The sequence below is a fragment of the Panulirus ornatus genome, chromosome 61 (genome assembly GCF_036320965.1).
Source record: "Panulirus ornatus isolate Po-2019 chromosome 61, ASM3632096v1, whole genome shotgun sequence".
Classification (NCBI taxonomy): domain Eukaryota; kingdom Metazoa; phylum Arthropoda; class Malacostraca; order Decapoda; family Palinuridae; genus Panulirus; species Panulirus ornatus.
In genome coordinates this window covers 12226496-12249993 of record NC_092284.1, presented here as the reverse complement: position 1 = coordinate 12249993, position 23498 = coordinate 12226496, and the positions used below count along the sequence as shown (strand labels likewise).

Genomic DNA, 23498 nt, shown 5'->3' with positions numbered 1-23498 from the left:
TGTTTGTATACTGCAAATACAAAAGGTAGGTAGTTATTATTCCCACTTTGAGCTAAACTGGTAATTAGGGAAAACAACCATATAACTTTAATAACCTATTTGGCGGAGTCAGACGTTTCATAAGACTGTGAACAATTAAAAGCTGTTGCCTGAACGAATCGTGATATTAACCAAAGTTTCAGACGAAGTACTTTAATCTACATTTTTCTTGCTGTAGGAACTACAGAGTTGTCCACACTTCCACCATGTTCACCTACAGTTGACCAGTCATTCACCAGTGGTTACAGCCAATGGTCTCCCATGACTCATTAACCTGGCTATAAATAAAACCTCTTTTTTATGGAGCAATCAACTCCAAGTGGAGACCACGAAGCCGGCAGACTATGTATGTTGTTTGTTGGTATTTATGGCCATCGACCTTTGAGGAAGGTCATTAGGACCTGTAATCCTATCTAGTATGTGATTTAAGTCACACCTAAATACCTATTTTAATAAAAAAATAGAAAAAGATAGAGAAATTATAATCATATGATAAAGATGAACTGTAATTAGAAATAATGGGAAAAAAAGATTTTGTGGGTATTGAGCCAACGTGGCAGCAAACAGCCCAGTCGGCACAGCAGCCACAGTTGCAGTTTACCCAAGAGTGCGAAGTAATAGGACAGACGAAAGATAGTCCTCCACCACGTCATGCACATAGATGAGGATTATTCATTTGGAGGACCGCCAGCTCAACCCCATGGCGCAGCTGCCCCGGAAAATAACCACCACGTCCCTTGAAGGCCGACCGTTTAATGTGTCGACATGTCCACCTACCATGCGACCAGCCCAAGTAGTAGGAGGAGCCTCACACCAAAGCCAAACCCTCCACAGAGAACCACCAACGAACCACCTTACGTCATCTGGATCAATTCTGTTTCTCTGAGAACGACCATCAATTTGTCAATATTACTCGAGTTGCCCCAGAGTACACTGACAATGTTAAATCAGATTTTTTCTTGTACTAATCTAGTAAGTATATCTGGCTATGACGAGGATAAATCAATTGCCGAGATATTGCCAGTCCGGTCATCTACACGAGTTCCACTATCATCGTTCAGAAGAGTGAGGTTGGCATTGATTATATAATCAACCATTTGTTCCTCCCTGGCGTCTGCCCGGATACTTCCCCACTGATAATGATGAATATTGAAGTCCCCTAAAACTACTTTACGGTTAGGTATTGATTAACAAGCCAATTTGACTCATCATTATCAAGTGCGTTTGAACTGGAGCAATATATCCAACATATGGCCAGGTATGTACCATTAAATTTCATTCTACATGCGCCAACGTCTAGGTTAGGTTTTAAAGTCACTCGCGTATGAGGCAAATTCTGGTGTACATAGATAGCTACCCCACGATTCTCGTCTCTTCTATACGAGTGTTAACTATCTACAACAGAACAATCTTCGGCTGTGCCGTTTAGAAGTGTCTCTTGTAAACAAATCACGGCTGGCCTATACAGTGCAAGCAACATTTGTAGTTGTGCTTGCTTTTGCCTAAGGCCTATACACTACAATTCCAATGTATTATACTGAACGTGTTGGCATATGAGTTATTTAACCGACCAGGTTTCTTAGCCCGTTTATGTCGAGACTTGGGCGAGTCCCGAGGCGACCATACATGGTCCCTAGATGTGGATTATCTGGCATCCACTAAGTTTATGTCCTCCAACGAAGAAGACCTGTGAACCACAGGCCTCCTAGTTGGAGATACCGGAACAATGACGACACGTAATTTTATTCCAAGTTTAGTCATGGTTTGAATATGAGTTAGTTTTGTTCTTTTACCTTCCTGTAGGACAATGAGGATGTGGTATTGGCATAGGATTTGTTCTGGACTGTGGTTGGAGGATTAGGTGTAGGTGTAGGGTTGAATGGAGCTGGATATTTGGAACTGACGATCGGGGTGTCACAAGGAGTGTGTCGAGATTGTTCGCATAACCGGATTACATTTCAAAGCAGACGCGTAGGATTCATTATGTTTAGAGGTTTCACGAGACTCCTTAACCCTACTCCTACCCTCATCATAAGAGACGTTATTTTGTGTCTTGACTGCACAGACAGCCTTCTCAAACTGGAACCGGGGACAGGCCCGGTCCCAACTTGGGTGGTTGCCATCGCAGTTAACACACAACATCCTATTAGCCATACAATCCTCAGCGGTATGACCCTACTTAGCACACTTCCCTCCCACATTTGGCAGAAAGAGTGCAACGCTTTAAGAGGCGGCCAAATTCCTGGCATTTGAAGCAACGTAAGGGATTCGGAATGAACTTGACATCACATGTAACCAATAGAGATATTGTCCGGTAGCCGAGCTCTCCCGCAGGTTAGGTTAATCAGGGGAGTTCTACGCCGTTGGCCATTGATAACTTTGGTGATGAGCCAGGCAGCGATAACGTCCTCGTTTGTTAGTTCCTTCACAATGTCGTCCTCTGACATATCCATGACATCAGTGCAGTGGATGACTCCCCTGCATGAATTCATGGCAACGGGTATAGAGACCACGTCATGAATATGGAACTTCAACGTAAGTAGTTCCGCCACCGGTTTCGTCGACTAACCAGTTTCCTGATCGTTTCAACATGCCAAGACCATCCATCAAAAACCCTCCTGATTAGGAATGGATTGAAGAAGGCAAGAGTCGTTGCTGTGGTCGTATGGGCCAACACAAATTCAGCGTTTCTTCTTTTTCATGGATGGTCCGTCACCACTACCCCCTACGGGGGCATTGGATGGCTGACCTAGGTCCATCCTAAAGGAACCTAACCTCAAAATCTGGAATGCCAAACCACCCCAGTGGAAAAAAAAACTAACTATCCCGAAAAAGAAAAAGATCTGGCAATTGTTTTATGCAGAAAAGTTTCAAGGCGGAGCCGGTCACACGAAAGCCAAGCGGAGTTCTCCTGCGGACACCCGTCAATGAAAGATCGATTTTGCATAGAACAACCTTATAAAAGATATTGATGAACAATAACTTTCAAAAAAAACCTTGAAAACTAAGTAAGGGTAGTGACAACGCAGGGAGGAATAGCTACAACCTACCTCTGAAAGAAGGGCCACAGCTCCGTACAGGTCAGTAGCTGGTACGAGACTGTGGTCGGAACAGGTACGACTGCACATTGCCCTGCGCAATGTCACTGCGCATGTAGTTATGGCTACCACAGCTAGGGAGCAGTGGTGGCTTGCCTGACTGGCGTTTCTCAGTATGTTTATCCTGATCCCAGCCCTGAACATACGGACAAATAGCAAAATATTGCATTTAATTTTTAAAAATCACTTCCTTTGTAAACACTACACCGAGTGAAAAACACCTCTATAAAGACTACAGTTAAAAAACGAACGTACATGGCCACCGGAAGCAGCACTTCACATATAATCAACATTAGTAAACATAAATCAAATTTAGATATATGTAAATAATCCGAAGAAAGTAGTGAAGGGTAACTGAAGATAGAAAGGCTGAAAGTAGAGAGCTAATCATGGCATTCTAAACGAAACCAAAATGGCATCCTAGGTAAGAGCTGTGTAATCCTTCCTACGTACTGATAAGCGGAATAAAAGCTCATGGAAGTCACACTTGTCAAGGAAAAATACACAGAAACATTGCCATAGTGCTAAGCAAAGTCTGACTTGCCGAAAAAGATGAGTAGACGCTACGACATCAGGCAACACAGACTTGAAATACAGAGCGTAAGAACACGTCCTCCCTGGCCAGCCGACCCTTGCCTAACTCAACGCGATCCAGTAGACGAGCTGCCACTCCCTTGCCAACCGACCCTTGCCTACCTCAACTCGATCCAGTAGACGAGCTGCCACACCCTGGCCAGCCGACCCTAGCCTACCTCAACGCGATGCACTAGACTAGCTTCCACTCCCAGGCCAGCCGACCCTAGACTACCTCACCGCGATCCAGTAGAGAAGCTGCCACTCCCTGGCCAGCCGACCCTTGCCTACCTCACTGCGATCCAGTAGACGAGCTGTCGCTCCCTGGCCAACCGATCCTTACCTACCTGAAAGCGATCCAGTAGACAAGCTACCGCTCCCTGGCCAGCCAACCCTAGCCTACCTAAACGCGATCCAGTAGACGAGGTGCCACACCCTGCCCCGCCAACCCTAGCCTACCTCAACGCGATCCAGTAGACAAGCTGCCACTCCCTGGCCAGCCGACCCTTGCCTACCTCACCGCGATCCAGTAGACGAGCTGCCACTTCCTGGCCAGCCGACACTAGCCTACCTCACCATAACTCAGTAAAGTAGCCACAACTCTCATCGCCCATTTCTGGGCCACCTCACCGTGATCCTGTATACTAGCCACCGCTTGGCGGCTGACCGAAGCTACCTTACGTCGCCATGATCCAGTACAGAAGCCACCACTCACCCGCTTATTCTAGCCTACCTCACTGTGACCCAGTGCAGTAGCTGCCCGCAAAGCCGACCAGTGCAGTAGCTGCCCGCAAAGCCGACCACAGCCTATGAAAAATCTTACCTAACATCCCCAGAAGTAAATGATCATAATGGAAATATACCATTATTTTTGTGGTCTGCTGGTGTGAGAACGCATGAAGTGGCCACGTATAAGCATTATTTGGCAGTGGGGCGAACTCTTACAGCCGATTTATAATTTCTTTCCCTGGAAACATGAAGCTTCAAAAGGACCCGGTGGCCTGTTACTGTTTGTATGTTGGGAATCTCAAAGGAAAAAAAAAAGTTTTTCAAATGAGCTAAACCGCCAATTTACCAAAACCATGTTAACTGTAATAATGTGAATGGCGGGTTACACATTCCGGGATGAATAATCATAAGCCGTCATCTGACTGAACAGTAATATACTTCGAAGTGTCTGTCTACAGAGTTCTTAGGTTTTCTACATTTTCTAGCTGTGCTAATTATACTAAGTACACCTAACTCTGGTTCACCACTCACTCTACATTGGTTACAACCATTAATCTCCAAATGTTACTCATACCTGGCTAGAAATAAGACCTTCGTTTATGCAAACATCATTCCACTCCGAGCCGGGAGCACGAAGCCAGCTGGCAGCTACCGAGCCGGCGACCTGACGCCTGTGGCCACATATCCTCACCTTTCCACCATCACAAGACTTATGTCAGCAAATTGGGTTTTACCCTGAGTATCTCAGTGACCAGTACCTTACCTCTTCTCTAGTCTCCTGAAGTCTCCTCCACCACTACACTTCCCGGAACCCTCAACGCGATATTGTCACTCACCACAACAACCCAGGAAATGAACGTATGAACCAGAAACATAGTAATCTTCGGTTTCGGAATGACCGCGCTCGTGTGGCATCTCGAAGCAGAAGCGGGGCTTTATTGTATGGCAAGGCGTTGTCTCAATCCAATGAAATGACTTGCATGGCCTTTTATCGTTTTGTAACATTCATTTTTGACTATACACTTACTAATATTCCATGTACTCGTGCTACATGCGTGTGTTACTAAAAGTTTATGTAGGAAAATTTCTTTTGCTCTATAATAAAGTATATATTTTGAATGTCAGTCCGTCCAAGTCAGAGTCAATGTAACAATTCGGATTCAGACGTCGTCCACGTTTATGATATATTCCGACTCTTCTGACGTCAGTCAATTTCTAAACAATGTTTTACTTGTTTGTTTTTTTACGGTAAACCACGACTGAGACGAAATTTGTCCTCGACGATGGAAATATATATTTATCGCGATTATAGATAGTACATCTCCGAGGACGGCCATAGCCAGGACTACCAACCTATATCACCATTTACCACACTCACCATAGAAAATGGAATTTCGCCGATGGTTTCCAATGACTCCATATGTATTTATAGTACTTCCCTAACGTGTAATAATAAATGGACACAGCATCAACAGAAGTGTGTCAACAGACCGGACTAAAACATGAGCAATATGCTCGGCCTGCTTTTAATGTGGTATTTCCCAAAACAACCTTTGTCGACGGGACTTTCCAAGACAAGTATGCGAACTGTTTTGGTCGATTCATTTTTCATACGATGTCCGAGGCAGCAGGGGCACCTGAATGCCCTAATCAAGGCATCTTGTTAACGAGTATATATATATATATATATATATATATATATATATATATATATATATATATATATATATATATATACACGTACACACAACAAAAAACTATCGCGCAGAGGGGGTCTGAAGACGTCTGTAATGATCACTGACCTACCTCTTCTACCATGCCGGTAGAGTTGGTATACGTGCCTGGAAGCCACAGGTTTCCAGAGTCCTATGCTAGACCCATGTAAGTTACGTGCCACAAGAGCGGCATTACATAATCAACAATAAAATTACATCATACAAGGCAGTACGAACCCCTACTTTTGAATTGGTGTGTGCAATATAGCTGTGAGACACACACAGCTATATCCGGCAACCCCCGCATGTGGCAGCTGCAGCATACCTCAATGTGATGCGAGGTAAACACAATAGCTTCATATTGTATAGGTGTAATTTGGGAAGAATATGTTTTACTATTGATATTGTATTATTTTATAGCACTTCTGGGTTCGTGGCAGTCCATAAAGGTTATCTTACACCGCCATTTCGTGTCCATGCAGGAAATGTAAGGAGACATGCGATATGCTTTTGAAACAATGAAACAGCTCGGGTATAGTTCACTGCAAGCCAATGTCGAAAGGTTGTTTTTGTGGTATATCTAATTTTACCATGGAGACCTCACAAGCGACACATGAAGCTATTCTACAGCTTCATAATGAGGGCTAGAGTGACTCTGAAATTAGGAGAAGTCTTGGTATTCACCGGTCAACCGTAGCACGATGGATTCGCCGACAGGCAGAGTTGGGCAACACAGACAACAGGCATCGGCGTAGGCGCCCACGTTGCACAAACCCGGAAGATGATCAGGTAATGATGTTGCATATATAGGTATACTGGACCACTTGATGTTATGTAAACAACCACATCATATGTTATATTTGCAATATGTCATCCTTTCCCTAGGCCATAGCAGCTGTCATTGCTGCTGCCCCCTTCACGCCCGCTAGCAACATTCGGGATACTCTTGGTCTGCAGTGCACCACTCAAACTGTCCGAAACAGACATCACTCTGATGGGCTACGTGGTCGCATACCAGCAACAAAACCTGTGTTAAGTGAGGCAAACATGGAGAGCAGGGTGGAATATGCGTTGGAGTATGCGGACAAGCCACATCAGTTTTGGGAGAACGTCATCTTTTGTGATGAAAAAACCTTCTGCAGCGATATCCTGTAGACAAGCTGCCGCTCCCTGGCCAGCCGACCCTTGCCTACCTCAACGCGATCCAGTAGACGAGCTGCCACTCCCTGGCCAGCCGACCCTAGCCTACCTCACCGCGATCCAGTAGAGAAGCTGTCGCTCCCTGGCCAGCTGACCTTAGCCTATCTCACAGAGATCCAGTAGACAAGCTGCCGATCCCTGGCCAGCCGACCCTAGCCTACCTTACCGCGATCTAGTAGACAAGCTGCCGCTCCCTGGCCAGCCGACCTTACCATACCTCACCGAGATCCAGTAGACAAGCTGCCGCTCCCTGGCCAGCCGACCCTTGCCTACCTCAACTCGATCCAGTAGACGAGCTGCCACTCCCTGCCCAGCCGACAAGCTGCCGCTCCCTGGCCAGCCGACCCTAGCCTACCTCACCGCGATCCAGTAGACAAGCTGCCGCTCCCTGGCCAGGCGACCCTTGCCTACCTAAATGCGACCCATTAGACGAGCTGCCACTCCCTGGCCAGCTGACCCTAGCCTACCTCACCGCGATCCAGCAGACAAGCTGCCGCTGCCTGGCCAGCTGACCTTAGCCTACCTCACCGAGATCCAGTAGACAAGCTGCCGCTCCCTGGCCAGCCGACCCTAGCTTACCTCACCGCGATCCAGTAGACAAGCTGACGCTCCCTGGCCAGGCGAGCCTTGCCTACCTCAATGCGATCCATTAGACGAGCTGCCACTCCCTGGCCAGCCGACCCTAGCCTACCTCACCGCGATCCAGCAGACAAGCTGCCGCTGCCTGGCCAGCTGACCTTAGCCTACCTCACCGAGATCCAGTAGACAAGCTGCCGCTCCCTGGCCAGCCGACCCTAGCCTATCTTACCGCGATCTAGTAGACAACCTGCCGCTACCTGGCCAGCCGACCTTACCATACCTCACCGAAATCCAGTAGACAAGCTGCCGCTCCCTGGCCAGCCGACCCTTGCTACCTCAACTCGATCCAGTAGACGAGCTGCCACTCCCTGCCCAGCCGACAAGCTGCCGCTCCCTGGCCAGCCGACCCTAGCCTACCTCACCGCGATCCAGTAGACAAGCTGCCGCCCCCTGGCCAGGCGACCCTTACCTACCTCACCGCGATCCATTAGACAAGCTGCCGCTTCCTGGCCAGCCGACCCTAGCCTACCTCAATATATTCTAATAGATGAGCTGCCACTCACTGGCCAGCCGACCCCAGCCTACCTCAATATAATCCAGTAGACGAGCTGCCACTCCCTGGCAGCCGACCCTAGCCTACCTCAACGCAATCCAGTAGACAAGCTGCTGCTCCCTGGCCAGCCGACTCTAGCCTACCTCAATATAATCCAGTAGACGAGCTGCCACTCCCCGTCCAGCCGACCCTTGCCTACCTCACCGCGATCCAGTAGACAAGCTGGCGCTCCCTGGCCAGCCGACCCTAGCCTACCTCACCGCGATCCAGTAGACAAGCCGCCGCTCCCTGACCAGCCGACCCTTGCCTACCTCAACGCGATCCAGTAGACGAGCTGCCACTCCCTGGCCAGCCGACCCTAGCCTACCTCACCGCGATCCAGTAGAGAAGCTGCCGCTCCCTGGCCAGCTGACCTTAGCCTACCTCACCGAGATCCAGTAGATAAGCTGCCGATCCCTGGCCAGCCGACCCTAGCCTACCTTACCGCGATCTAGTAGACAAGCTGCCGCTCCCTGGCCAGCCGACCTTACCATACCTCACCGAGATCCAGTAGACAAGCTTCCGCTCCCTGGCCAGCCGACCCTAGCCTACCTTACAGCGATCTAGTAGAAAAGCTGCCGCTCCCTGGCCAGCCGACCTTACCATACCTCACCGAGATCCAGTAGACAAGCTGCCGCTCCCTGGCCAGCCGACCCTTGCCTACCTCAACTCGATCCAGTAGACGAGCTGCCACTCCCTGCCCAGCCGACAAGCTGCCGCTCCCTGGCCAGCCGACCCTAGCCTACCTCACCGCGATCCAGTAGACAAGCTGCCGCTCCCTGGCCAGGCGACCCTTACCTACCTCACCGCGATCCATTAGACAAGCTGCCGCTCCCTGGCCAGCCGACCCTAGCCTACCTCAATATATTCCAATAGATGAGCTGCCACTCACTGGCCAGCCGACCCTAGCCTACCTCAATATAATCCAGTAGACGAGCTGCCACTTCCTGGCAGCCGACCCTAGCCTACCTCAACGCAATCCAGTAGACAAGCTGCTGCTCCCTGGCCAGCCGATCCTAGCCTACCTCACCGCGATCCAGTAGACGAGCTGCCACTCCCCGGCCAGCCGACACTAGCCTACCTCACCATAACTCAGTAAAGTAGCCACAACTCTCATCGCCCATTTCTGGGCCACCTCACCGTGGTCCAGTATACTAGCCACCGCTTCACGGCTGATCGAAGCTACCCTACGTCACCATGATCCAGTACAGAAGCCACCACTCACCCACTTATTTTAGCCTACCTCACTGTGACCCAGTGCAGTAGCTCCCCGCAAAGCCGACCACAGCCTATGAAAATCTTACCTAATATCCCCAGAAGTACATGATCATAATGGAAATTATATTTCTTTTTTTTTATTATACTTTGTCGCTGTCTCCCGCGTTTGCGAGGTAGCGCAAGGAAACAGACGAAAGAAATGGCCCAACCCCCCCCATACACATGTATATACATACGTCCACACACGCAAATATACATACCTACACAGCTTTCAATGGTTTACCCCAGACGCTTCACATGCCTTGATTCAATCCACTGACAGCACGTCAACCCCTGTATACCACATCGCTCCAATTCACTCTATTCCTTGCCCTCCTTTCACCCTCCTGCATGTTCAGGCCCCGATCACACAAAATCTTTTTCACTCCATCTTTCCACCTCCAATTTGGTCTCCCTCTTCTCCTCGTTCCCTCCACCTCCGACACATATATCCTCTTGGTCAATCTTTCCTCACTCATTCTCTCCATGTGCCCAAACCACTTCAAAACACCCTCTTCTGCTCTCTCAACCACGCTCTTTTTATTTCCACACATCTCTCTTACCCTTACGTTACTCACTCGATCAAACCACCTCACACCACACATTGTCCTCAAACATCTCATTTCCAGCACATCCATCCTCCTGCGCACAACTCTATCCATAGCCCACGCCTCGCAACCATACAACATTGTTGGAACCACTATTCCTTCAAACATACCCATTTTTGCTTTCCGAGATAATGTTCTCGACTTCCACACATTCTTCAAGGCCCCCAGAATTTTCGCCCCCTCCCCCACCCTATGATCCACTTCCGCTTCCATGGTTCCATCCGCTGCCAGATCCACTCCCAGATATCTAAAACACTTCACTTCCTCCAGTTTTTCTCCATTCAAACTCACCTCCCAATTGACTTGACCCTCAACCCTACTGTACCTAATAACCTTGCTCTTATTCACATTTACTCTTAACTTTCTTCTTTCACACACTTTACCAAACTCAGTCACCAGCTTCTGCAGTTTCTCACATGAATCAGCCACCAGCGCTGTATCATCAGCGAACAACAACTGACTCACTTCCCAAGCTCTCTCATCCCCAACAGACTTCATACTTGCCCCTCTTTCCAAAACTCTTGCATTTACCTCCCTAACAACCCCATCCATAAACAAATTAAACAACCATGGAGACATCACACACCCCTGCCGCAAACCTACATTCACTGAGAACCAATCACTTTCCTCTCTTCCTACACGTACACATGCCTTACATCCTCGATAAAAACTTTTCACTGCTTCTAACAACTTTCCTCCCACACCATATATTCTTAATACCTTCCACAGAGCATCTCTATCAACTCTATCATATGCCTTCTCCAGATCCATAAATGCTACATACAAATCCATTTGCTTTTCTAAGTATTTCTCACATACATTCTTCAAAGCAAACACCTGATCCACACATCCTCTACCACTTCTGAAACCACACTGCTCTTCCCCGATCTGATGCTCTGTACATGCCTTCACCCTCTCAATCAATACCCTCCCATATAATTTACCAGGAATACTCAATAAACTTATACCTCTGTAATTTGAGCACTCACTCTTATCCCCTTTGCCTTTGTACAATGGCACTATGCACGCATTCCGCCAATCCTCAGGCACCTCACCATGAGTCATACATACATTAAATAACCTTACCAACCAGTCCACAATACAGTCACCCCCTTTTTTAATAAATTCCACTGCAATACCATCCAAACCTGCTGCCTTGCCGGCTTTCATCTTCCGCAAAGCTTTCACTACCTCTTCTCTGTTTACCAAATCATTTTCCCTAACCCTCTCACTTTGCACACCACCTCGACCAAAACACCCTATATCTGCCACTCTATCATCAAACACATTCAACAAACCTTCAAAATACTCACTCCATCTCCTTCTCACATCACCACTACTTGTTATCACCTCCCCATTTGCGCCCTTCACTGAAGTTCCCATTTGCTCCCTTGTCTTACGCACTTTATTTACCTCCTTCCAGAACATCTTTTTATTCTCTCTAAAATTTAATGATACTCTCTCACCCCAACTCTCATTTGCCCTTTTTTTCACCTCTTGCACCTTTCTCTTGACCTCCTGTCTCTTTCTTTTATGCATCTCCCACTCAATTGCATTTTTTCCCTGCAAAAATCGTCCAAATGCCTCTCTCTTCTCTTTCACTAATACTCTTACTTCTTCATCCCACCACTCACTACCCTTTCTAATCAACCCACCTCCCACTCTTCTCATGCCACAAGCATCTTTTGCGCAATCCATCAATGATTCCCTAAATACATCCCATTCCTCCACCACTCCCCTTACTTCCATTGTTCTCACCTTTTTCCATTCTGTACTCAGTCTCTCCTGGTACTTCCTCACACAGGTCTCCTTCCCAAGCTCACTTACTCTCACCACCCTCTTCACCCCAACATTCACTCTTCTTTTCTGAAAACCCATACAAATCTTCACCTTAGCCTCCACAAGATAATGATCAGACATCCCTCCAGTTGCACCTCTCAGCACATTAACATCCAAAAGTCTCTCTTTCGCACTCCTGTCAATTAACACGTAATCCAATAACGCTCTCTGGCCATCTCTCCTACTTACATAAGTATACTTATGTATATCTCGCTTTTTAAACCAGGTATTCCCAATCATCAGTCCTTTTTCAGCACATAAATCTACAAGCTCTTCACCATTTCCATTTACAACACTGAACACCCCATGTATACCAATTATTCCCTCAACTGCCACATTACTCACCTTTGCATTCAAATCACCCATCACTATAACCCGGTCTCGTGCATCAAAACCACTAACACACTCATTCAGCTGCTCCCAAAACACTTGCCTCTCATGATCTTTCTTCTCATGCCCAGGTGCATATGCACCAATAATCACCCACCTCTCTCCATCAACTTTCAGTTTTACCCATATTAATCGAGAATTTACTTTCTTACATTCTATCACATACTCCCACAACTCCTGTTTCAGGAGTATTGCTACTCCTTCCCTTGCTCTTGTCCTCTCACTAACCCCTGACTTTACTCCCCAGACATTCCCAAACCACTCTTCCCCTTTACCCTTGAGCTTCGTTTCACTCAGAGCCAAAACATCCAGGTTCCTTTCCTCAAACATACTACCTATCTCTCCTTTTTTCACATCTTGGTTACATCCACACACATTTAGGCACCCCACTCTGAGCCTTCGAGGAGGATGAGCACTCCCCGCGTGACTCCTTCTTCTGTTTCCCATTTTAGAAAGTTAATACAAGGAGGGGAGGATTTCTGGCCCCCCGCTCCCGTCCCCTCTAGTCGCTTTCTACGACACGCGAGGAATACGTGGGAAGTATTCTTTCACCCCTATCCCCAGGGATAATATACATATATATATATACATATACACATACACACACATACACATACATACGCACATATACACACACACACACACACATACATATATATACATATGAAAAATGTAGGAAACAATTTAGAGAACTGAAACTTCTAGCTTGAAATGAATGAAAAAAATGAATGTCACATAATGGTTCAACCTCTGGCTATGGAAAAAGGAAATGTATAATTTATTTACACAAACGTCAATAGCAGTTCTCATCAATTTAACCACTGTATCAATAAGCTTCAATGTCTAAGCTACATTTTTCTCCAATTTCACTATTTTCTTGTCAAAACACCATGTATGAAAACATAATGGAAATGTACCATTATTTTTGTGGTCTGCTGCTGTGATAACGCATGAAGTGGCCACGTATAAGGGATATTTGGAAGTGGGGCGAACTCTTACAGCAGATTTCTAATTTCTTTCCCTGGAAACGTGAAGCTTAAAAAAGGACCCGGTGGTCTGTTACTGTTTGTATGTTGGACATCCATAAGAAAAAAAAAAAGTTTTTCAAATGAGTTAAACCGCCAATTTACCAAAACCATGTTAACTGTAATAATGTGATTGGCGGGTTACACATTCGGGATGAATAATCATAAGCTGTCATCTGAGTGAATAGTAATATACTACGAAGTGTCTGTCTACAGAGTTCATAGGTTTTCTACATTTTCTAGCTGTGCTAATTATACTAAGTACACCTAACTCTAGTTCACCACTCACTCTACATTGGTTACAACCATTAATCTCCAAATGTTACTCATACCTGGCTAGAAATAAGACCTTTGTTTATGCAAACATCATTCAACTCCGAGCCGGGAGCACGAAGCCAGCTGGCAGCTACCGAGCCGGCGACCTGACACCTGTGGCCACATATCCTCATCTTTCCACCACCACAAGACTTGTGTCAGCAAATTGGGTTTTACCCCGAGTATCTCAGTGACCAGTACCTTACCTCTTCTCTAGTCTCCTGAAGTCTCCTCCACCACTACACTTCCCGGAACCCTCAACGCGATATTGTCACTCACCAAAACAACCAAGGAAATGAACGTATGAACCAGAAACATAGTAATCTTCGGTTTTGTGAATGACCGCGCTCCTCCGCCATCTCGAAGCAGAAGCGGGGCTTTACTGTATGGCAAGGCGTTGTCTCAATCCAATGAAATGACTTGCATGGCCTTTTATCATTTTGTAACATTCATTTATGACTATACACTTACTACTATTCCATGTACTCGTGCTACATGCGTGTTACTAAACGTTTATGTAGGAAAATTTCTTTTGCTCTATAATAAAGTATATATTTTGGATGTCAGTCCGACCAAGTCAGAGTCAATGTAACAATTCGGATTCAGACGTCGTCCACGTTTATGATATATTCCGACTCTTCTGACGTCAGTCAATTTCTAAACAATGTTTTACTTGCTTGTTTTTTTACGGTAAACCACGACTGAGACAAAATGTGATCTTAAGAATAAATTTTGTCCTCGACGATGGAAATATATTTTTATCGCGATTATAGATAGTACATCTCCGAGGACGGCCATAGCCAGGACTACCAACCTATATCACCATTTACCACACTCACCATAGAATATGGAATTTCACCGATGGTTTCCAATGACCCCATATGTATTTATAGTACTTCCCTAACGTGTAATAATAAATGGACACAGCATCAACAGAAGTGTGTCAACAGACCAGACTAAAACATGAGCAATATGCTCGTCCTGCTTTTAATGTGGTATTTCCCAAAACAACCTTTGTCGACGGGAATTTCCAAGACACGTATGCGAACTGTTGTGGTCGATTTATTTTTCATACGATGTTCGAGGCAGCAGGGGCACCTGAATGCCCTAATCAAGGCATCTTGTTAACGAGTATATATATATATATGTACGTACGTCTTGACGTACGACAGTGCACTACGACGGCTTGTTGTCTGAGAAAATTAAGGTATTCCTTCCCTGTTAAACAAGAACGACTGTACCATCGGAGCCGCTTTTTCCAATGATGTCTCACCAGCTGACATACGTCAGCATCTCACAGCCTGGCGCGTGTTGGTCCGTGTCTTGCTGACACAGGACGTCAGCGCACTCCAAGACTGACAATGAAGCCCGACACATGCCGGCGATTCACTCCCTGACAGTAGGGTGTCAGCCACCACCATCCCCTGCAGTGGCTGTCTCCTTGGGGGACTACGGCAACTCGCTCCCTAACACATAACCTACCGACTAATACCTTAAGCTCATATCACTCCCTAAAAGCTAAATATAATCGCCAGTCATGTACCAAAAATATATAATTCCCAAAGTGAAGCTTATTCTGATGACCTGTGGAGCTCGATAGAACTGCCGAATATCGTTTGGCATTGTTCAGCATAAACTCAGTAAGGCTTTACTTTGATTACCTGTGTTGCCCTCAACAGCAAAATGAAATTGTCTGGCGAAGCCAGAGTAAAGTCACCAACGTGCAGCTTTTCTTTGATGACCCATGTAGCACGCACAAGTGTTAGCCAGAGGAAATTTCCTCAAATAAAACTTTAATTCGACGACTCACATATGTGTCCCACAAAACCTATATAAAACCGTCTACCGTTAGCCAAAATAAAAGACTGAATGTAAAGCTTTACTTTGACGACCCATAAACCATGCAAGTGGAAAATAGTCGTCTGGCATTAGCTATAACAAATGTCCTAAAGGGACGCTTTAGTGTGGCGTCGTTGGTTCATTCCTCGACAATCTACTTCGACTAATTCGTTTATACATACATTGCGGCTTCCTGCCTTACACACTACAAATGTGAAAAGAAAGCGTTACTCACTCTCGACAGGCGTCGGTGGTTCAGTTTGTGATACATGTCGGTAGCTTACTTGAACACACGTTACTTCGACGAACTCAAAAACTTTGCCTACTCTCCAACAGTCATCGATGAGCTTCGTCTCTAACACACGTGTGTCGGTAGCTCACTTCATGGCAAACCAAATTCGATCCTCTCTCTCTGACACGCAACGGTATGGCTTCTTACCTGACACACTAAAAACACTGCTCACTCCCTGATTGACGTCGGTGGCATCGTCTCTGATACACATCGGTAGCTCACTCCCAGATACACTACATGGCCTAACTCCGTTACGATTACTTCCTGCCTGACACACACGCCTTAGAGGCAAAAACACGTCGGTGGTTTTGTCTAACATACGTGGGTAGTTCACACCATGAAACAATACATGACTAACTCCCTGATGCAGAAGGCTGGCTTCCTACCTCACACTACTACAGTGGCGACAAAACAAAACCGCTGCTCACTTCCTAACAAACTCCCGTGGCAAAGAATGGCTGCTCACACTAACAGATTCTCTGGCTCTTTCTCTAGCACACGTTGGCACCTCAATCTAGGACACACTGTTCCCACTAACTCCCTGGTACACAAGGGCGGCTTCCTATCTGACGGTGGAGGAACGCTACTCACTCCCTGACAGAAGTCAGTGGTTTCGATTTGACCACACGTCGTGGGCTCATGCCCCGATGTACGATAGTTTACCACGGCGGTCTGTTGTTCTCTGGCACACGACGAGAGGTTCTCTTCCACAACCCCCCTCAACAATGATAAACAACAACACCCGACTAGTCCTCTAAAATCAAAGCCGTTCAATTTCAAACGACGATCTCACCAACTGACATGCGTCTGCACCTCATATCCTGGCGCATTGGCACGTCCCATCCTGATACACGGCGGCGGATCACTCCAAGACAGACGAAGACGCATGACACATAACGAGCGAGTCATTCGCTAACACGCAACAGCCTTACTGCATCGCGCCGGGTTTGATGTCTCTCTCTCTCCCTCCCTCCCTAGGGTGCTACGGCAACTCACTCTCCGACACAAGATCATGGTCTCCCGGCTAACAATACCATGAGAGTATAGCGCTCCCTGAGGAACCAAATGCTCCCAATCGTGACACAAGTCACAGGGAGGGTCCCAGTCTGCCACATACCGTCATGTCAATCATTTATGTCGGTGGTTGACGCCTCGACTCGACGAAGGTTTACCCCCCTATGAAACTTACACGTGAAGGAGGTACCACCCTCCTTGACTCGACGAAGGTTTACCCCCTATCAAACGTACACGTGAAGGAGGTACCACCCTCCTTGACTCGACGAAGGTTTACCCCTAATCAAACTCACACGTGAAGGAGGTACCACTCTCCTTGACTCGACGAAGGTTTACCCCTAATCAAACTCACACGTGAAGGAGGTACCACTCTCCTCGACTCGAAGATTTACCCCCTATCAAACTCGCAGGTGGAGGTACCACCCTCCTTGACTCGACGAAGGTTTACCCCACTATCAAACTTACACGTGGAGGAGGTACCACCCTCCTTGAGGCAAGAGACTTGATTGCTCTCATGACGGCTTCCTCCCTCTCTCTTGCGACGTCAGCAGGCGACTGAGGGTGGTCCTCGACGGTGGTCGGAGTGTCATCATATCCAACCCGTTGTTTGACTGGAATTCTGGAAATGAACGGTGTTTTAATTTTCCTTTCAGCTTGAACACATTAAGGCATATTTTTCTATTGATATTAAGTTAAATTAAGAAATATTATATGTAACATGTACCAATGTTTGTGTGTGGGTCATGATAGATCTGAAATCATGGGTACATTATAGTTTAATCTATTATCATCCATCTTTAAATATATGCTTCAAATTGGTGGCAACTGCAAGGACAAAAGCCTCTCGCTAGCAATGTTATCCTTACAATTCTTGATCTGTGAAACGTTAGGGTAAACAAGATGCAATTGTATGTCATCATTTACCAGTAAAAGGAGCTTCAAAAGCTGGTCTCTTATTGTTTGTATACTGCAAATAAAAAAGGTAGGTAGTCATTATTCCCATGTTGAGCTCTACTGCTAATTAAGGCAAACAACCATATAACTGTAATAACCTATTTGGATGGGTCAGACGTTCCAAAATGCTGTGAGCAATTAAAAGCTGTTGCCTGAACGAATCGTAACATAAGCCAAAGTTCCAGACGAATTACTTTACATCTTTCTTGCAGTAGGAACTACAGAGTTGGCCACACTTCCACCATGTTCACCTATAGTTGACCAGTCATTCACCAGTGGTTACAGCCAATGGTCTCCCATGACTCATTAACCTGGCTATAAATAAAACCTCTTTTTCATGGAGCAATCAGCTTTGGTGATGAGCCAGGCAGCGATAACGTCCTCGTTTGCTAGTTCCTTCACAATGTCGTCCTCTGACATATCCATGACATCAGTTCAGTAGATGACTCCACTGCATGAATTCATGGCAACGGGTATCGAGACCACGTCATGAATATGGAACTTCGTCAACTTAAGTAGCTCCGCTACCTGTTTCATCGACTTATCAAATCACCACTAACCAGTTTCCTAATCGTTTCAACATGTCCAAACCAACCATCAATGACGTTTCTGATTAGGAAGAGACTGAGGGAAGCAAGAGTCGTTGCTCTGGTCGTATGGGTCAACACAAAATCAGCGTTTCTTCTTTTTCATGGAAGCGTCACGGGGGCAGTGGATGGCTTACCTATGTCCATCCTAAAGGGGCCTAACCTCAAAATCTGGAATGCCAAACCACCCCAGATAGTGAAAAAAAAACTAACTATCCCGAAAAAAGAAAGATCGGGCAATTGTTTTATGCAGAAAAGTTTCAAGGCGGAGCCGGTCGCACAAAGGCCAAGCGGAGTTCTCTTGCGGACAACCGTCAATGAAAGATCGATTTTGCATAGAACAACCTTATAAAAGATATTGATGAACAATAACTTTCAAAAAACTTACAAAACTAAGCAAGGGTAGCAACAACACAGGGAGGAATAGCTACAACCTAGCTCTGAAAGACCGGCAACAGCTCCGTACAGGTCAGTAGCTGGTACGAGACTGTGGTCGGAACAACTACGACTGCACATTGCCCTGCGCAATGTCACTGCGCATGTAGTTATGGCTACCACCGCTAGGGATCAGTGGTGGCTTGCCTGACTGGCGTTTCTTTGTATGTTTATCCTGATCCCAGCCCTGAGCATACGGACAAATAGCAAAATATTGCATTAATTTTTAAAAATCACTTTCTTTATAAACACTGCACCGAGTGAAAAACACCTCTATAAAGACTACAGTTAAAACACGAACGTACAAGGCTACCGGAAGCAGCACTTCACATATAATTAACACTAGCAAACATACATCAAATTTAGATATATGTAAATAATCCGAAGAAAGCAGTGAAGATAGAAAGGCTGAAAGTAGAGAGTTGATCATGGCATTCTAAACGAACCCAAAATGGCATCCTAGCTAGGAGCTGTGTAATCCTTCCTACGTATTGATACGCGAAATAAAAGCTCATGGAAGCCCCACTTGTCAAGGAAAAATGCACAGAAACATTGCCATAGTGGTAAGCAAAGTCTGACTTACCGAAAAGACGAGTAGACGCTACGACAGCAGGCAACACAGACTTTAAATACAGAGCGTAAGAACACGTCCGTCTTGGGAGACGATACAAATAAGACTGCAAATGGCGGCCGAGCTCAGCGATAAACACATAAAAATAAGCGCAACTTAAAGACTTTGACATACTGTTTTTTGTGATGCTGGCAGTAACGCCATCTGGAGGTCGATTAAGAACTATTAGAAAACGGGAAATATACACCTTAACTACCAAAGAAAACGGGAAACCTAAAGGTAATTGTAAGCTACTCATATCTGCCATAATTTCTGCAAGGAATAAAGTCCTTTGTTCTACTTTTATGTGGTATAAATGTTATGTTTTGCTTTAGCAATGTGGAAAACTTAATATAAACTTGACGTTTTGTTAAATGACACAGAATTTTCTTCATGGCTCAAGAACATAATTTTCTTTTCTCGTTTTCCTTTCTTGAATTTGTACTGGTAATTTATTGTAATTTAGATTTCCCTAATACTCTTACATTTCACCTCATTCTTAAATATTGTGATAAAAGGAAACAATTGATCGTGTGATATTCATTTAGTGCAAAACAGTATTGATTAGTATATATCAGAACACATTTTGTTCTCACCTTATGATAGACTGTATGTACATGCATATTTTCAATTGCTGAAAACGTATGGAAAACTTCTTGTATGAGAAATAAATACTGTTTATATAATAAGAGATGTAGTAAAGTATTTAGTCATCTTTGTATACTTCCTATAAAATATTCTTTTGTATCTCTGAAAAATGTTCAAGATTCTGTATTTCTTTTCTGTTATTACCCTTATTCCACTGAGAATTTGTATGCTTCTCACTGTTGGGAGCACATAGATCTATCATTGTATCTACATTTCTTCTCAGCAAAATTTCTTAAACATTGGCACACAGTATCCCTCTTATAATCACTGTTTCAACATTATTTGCTTCGAATTCTTTCGTATAATATTTGCCTCCAATTTGCTTCCAATATTTCCTTCCAATCCTTTCGTATAACTTTTGTGTTTTTGGTACGGTAAGAGCAATGCTTATCTATAGATATCTGTGGTACATGTATACAACTATACATAGTATCATTATCCTCTGTGGATGAAAATAGAACTTATCTCTATACCATCAACTTCTACGATGGTCTAGTGACATTCATCCTTATTCATCATCCTAACCATTAAAAAGTACCTCAGACATTTCAGTTAGAGAGGGTGTAATATCTATCAAGCTGAAGGTAGGAGAAGGCTGCAAGTGGCTAATGCAAACCACTGAACCAAGTGCTGCTGTAGTACGGTTTAGTATCTGAGCAGCAAGGTGTATACTTAACTGAACACTGCTGATATCATGGAAATAGGTTACAATTATGCCACACGATTTCCCCATTATGATATTCACTTGGATACTCCTATCACTATGAATTTGTCCTTCTCGTAAGCAGGACATGGATACACTCCATCATTCGTCAGAAGTAAAAGTAGCCGATACTCAAATCATTGATTTCTTTCTCTTTACTGACGACTCTTCGATCGTATCACACTGGTGCGTTGCTATGTGTTGGTGGAAGGCTCTGCCTTTAATACAGCTTAAAAACAATAGACATAAAATCAAAAGATGAAATATCTTATTGTAATCGTTATCACTCGATCATAAATTCATACAGCTGGAGAGACAAACAAAAATGTTGGTGGCTGCCATTTAATTCACAACTGGGCAAGAACAGCCCTCCATAACGTGAATAAATCACATACACATATTTTCCTCTACATATCGTATAAGTACACATTGTCCTCTGCTTATTATTGACACTAATGTATACTAAGCAATAATAAACTTATCAATTTCCAGAGATAAACAAAACGCAACTTTTAGGTACAATTCAATACCCTGTCCAGCCTGCAGAGTTCCCGAAGGGCGTGGACGTGGTTCAGTAGTTGATGGCTACACTTCTCGTCTCCTGGTGGCCAGGTGTACGCCATTTCTGCCCAAATATGTTCAATGACAATCAGGTCCACTCCTTTGCTGGCCTAGTCCAGGAGCTGTAGGGTGTCTTGTTCCTAGGGACCAGCGTTCAACAACACGAGCAGTGTGGACGGGGAACCTGTCGCTAATAGAAATGACATGCCCGGCAGGGAGAGGTAAACCCCTCTCCCGCAGAGACGGCAAGAAACGTTCCTTCAGCAGTTACTGCGACAGTGGTTGCAGTAAAGCGACCTCCAATGTGGAAAACGTCACCCAGGCCATGTAATGTCACTTTCCTCTAGATACAGTAGGTAAAGTGACATGTACGGGCCTCCTCGCTCATGTTGGCTCGGTCATTTGTGCCTGTGGAACATTGTATGATTTTAACGTTTATTGTACTGGTTCGGCAGGATTTATATCATTTGTGTTGTATAAACAGTATATGATTAACATTTGAGTATCCGCATGAATTTTTTATTACCATAAATACGACGTTCTAAATTTTTGAACAGCAACAAATCATTAACTTCCTGCCTGGTACAGTTCCTCCTCCAGCAGTGAACCTTGCCATGAGAGTTGGAGACACACACATCACCTCCGTGAACACTGCTTCAGACAAGAATCTGAGTTTCGCTCGGGATGTGTGCTGTTCCCTCAGGAGTTCATTCCTCGCTGGAGTTCTGTGGTGTGTTCCTTTGTCGTGCAATATTCGCCTGTCGCTCAACGGGGAGACGTCTTATGCCCATCACGTTCGCTGGAGGGAGGTCACCTTTGCAGCTCCTGTTCTCTCTGCCAAACAATAAAACACAACCATGTTCACAGGGAATGGATACAATCAGTTGCCTAAATTGAACATTTCAATTTCAATTATCAAGTTTAGATAGTTATAAGCCTAATTTCACAACTTTTACATAATCTACATAATATCTTTAGTATGAAATTGTGGTTACAGTAATGATGATAATATTTCCAGATATATTGCCTACTTCATTGTTATCAAGGTTTAGCCATACTCAAATACAGTCACCCGAAGTATTTGGCTGCTAATAAACTCTGATGCAGGGACCTCATTCTTTATGCAGCCTTCATTATTGCTGCCATTTCCCCCACTCCTTTTCACAGACACTCATAACTTCCATTAAGTTGTTAAGGTTACTGCTCTCCACCACCCGTATGGATAAAACATTATCAAGGAGAGTGATCATGCGACCTCTGAGCACCAGCCTCTCGTCACTCCGGTTCACCTTAGCCTACCTTATCGCGCGATCCAGTAGACAAGCTGCCGCTCCCTGGCCAGCCGACCCTAACATACCTCAGTGCGATCCAGTAGACAAGCTGCCGCTCCCTGGCCAGCCGACACTAGCCTACCTCAGTGATCCAGTAGACAAGCTGCCGCTCCCTGGCCAGCCGACCCTAGCGTACGCACAACAAAAAAAAAACTATCGCGCAGAGGGGGTCTGAAGACGTCTGTAATGATCACTGACCTACCTGTTGTACCATGCCGGTAGGGTTGGTATACGTGCCTGGAAGCCACAGGTTTCCAGAGTCCTATGCTAGACCCATGGAAGTTGCGTGCCACAAGAGCGGCATTATATCATTAACAATAAAATTACATCATACAAGGCAGTACGAACTCCCACTTTTGAATTGGTGTGTGTAATATAGCTGTGAGACACACACAGCTATATGCGGCAACCCCCGTATGTGGTAGCTGCAGCATACCTCAATGTGATGCGAGGTAAACACAATAGCTTCATATTGTATAGGTGTAATTTGGGAAGAAGATGTTTTACTATTGATATTGTATTATTCTATAGCACATCTGGGTTCGTGGCAGTCCATAAAGGTTAT

General features: G+C 45.3%; 1 protein-coding gene across 1 annotated transcript in view; it reads right to left on the bottom strand.

The window, feature by feature from the left end:
* LOC139767395 (uncharacterized) overlaps positions 1-23498 on the bottom strand; it is a 743720-nt gene that overhangs the window by 345869 nt on the left and 374353 nt on the right. The gene's annotated exons all lie outside the window — the stretch shown is intronic.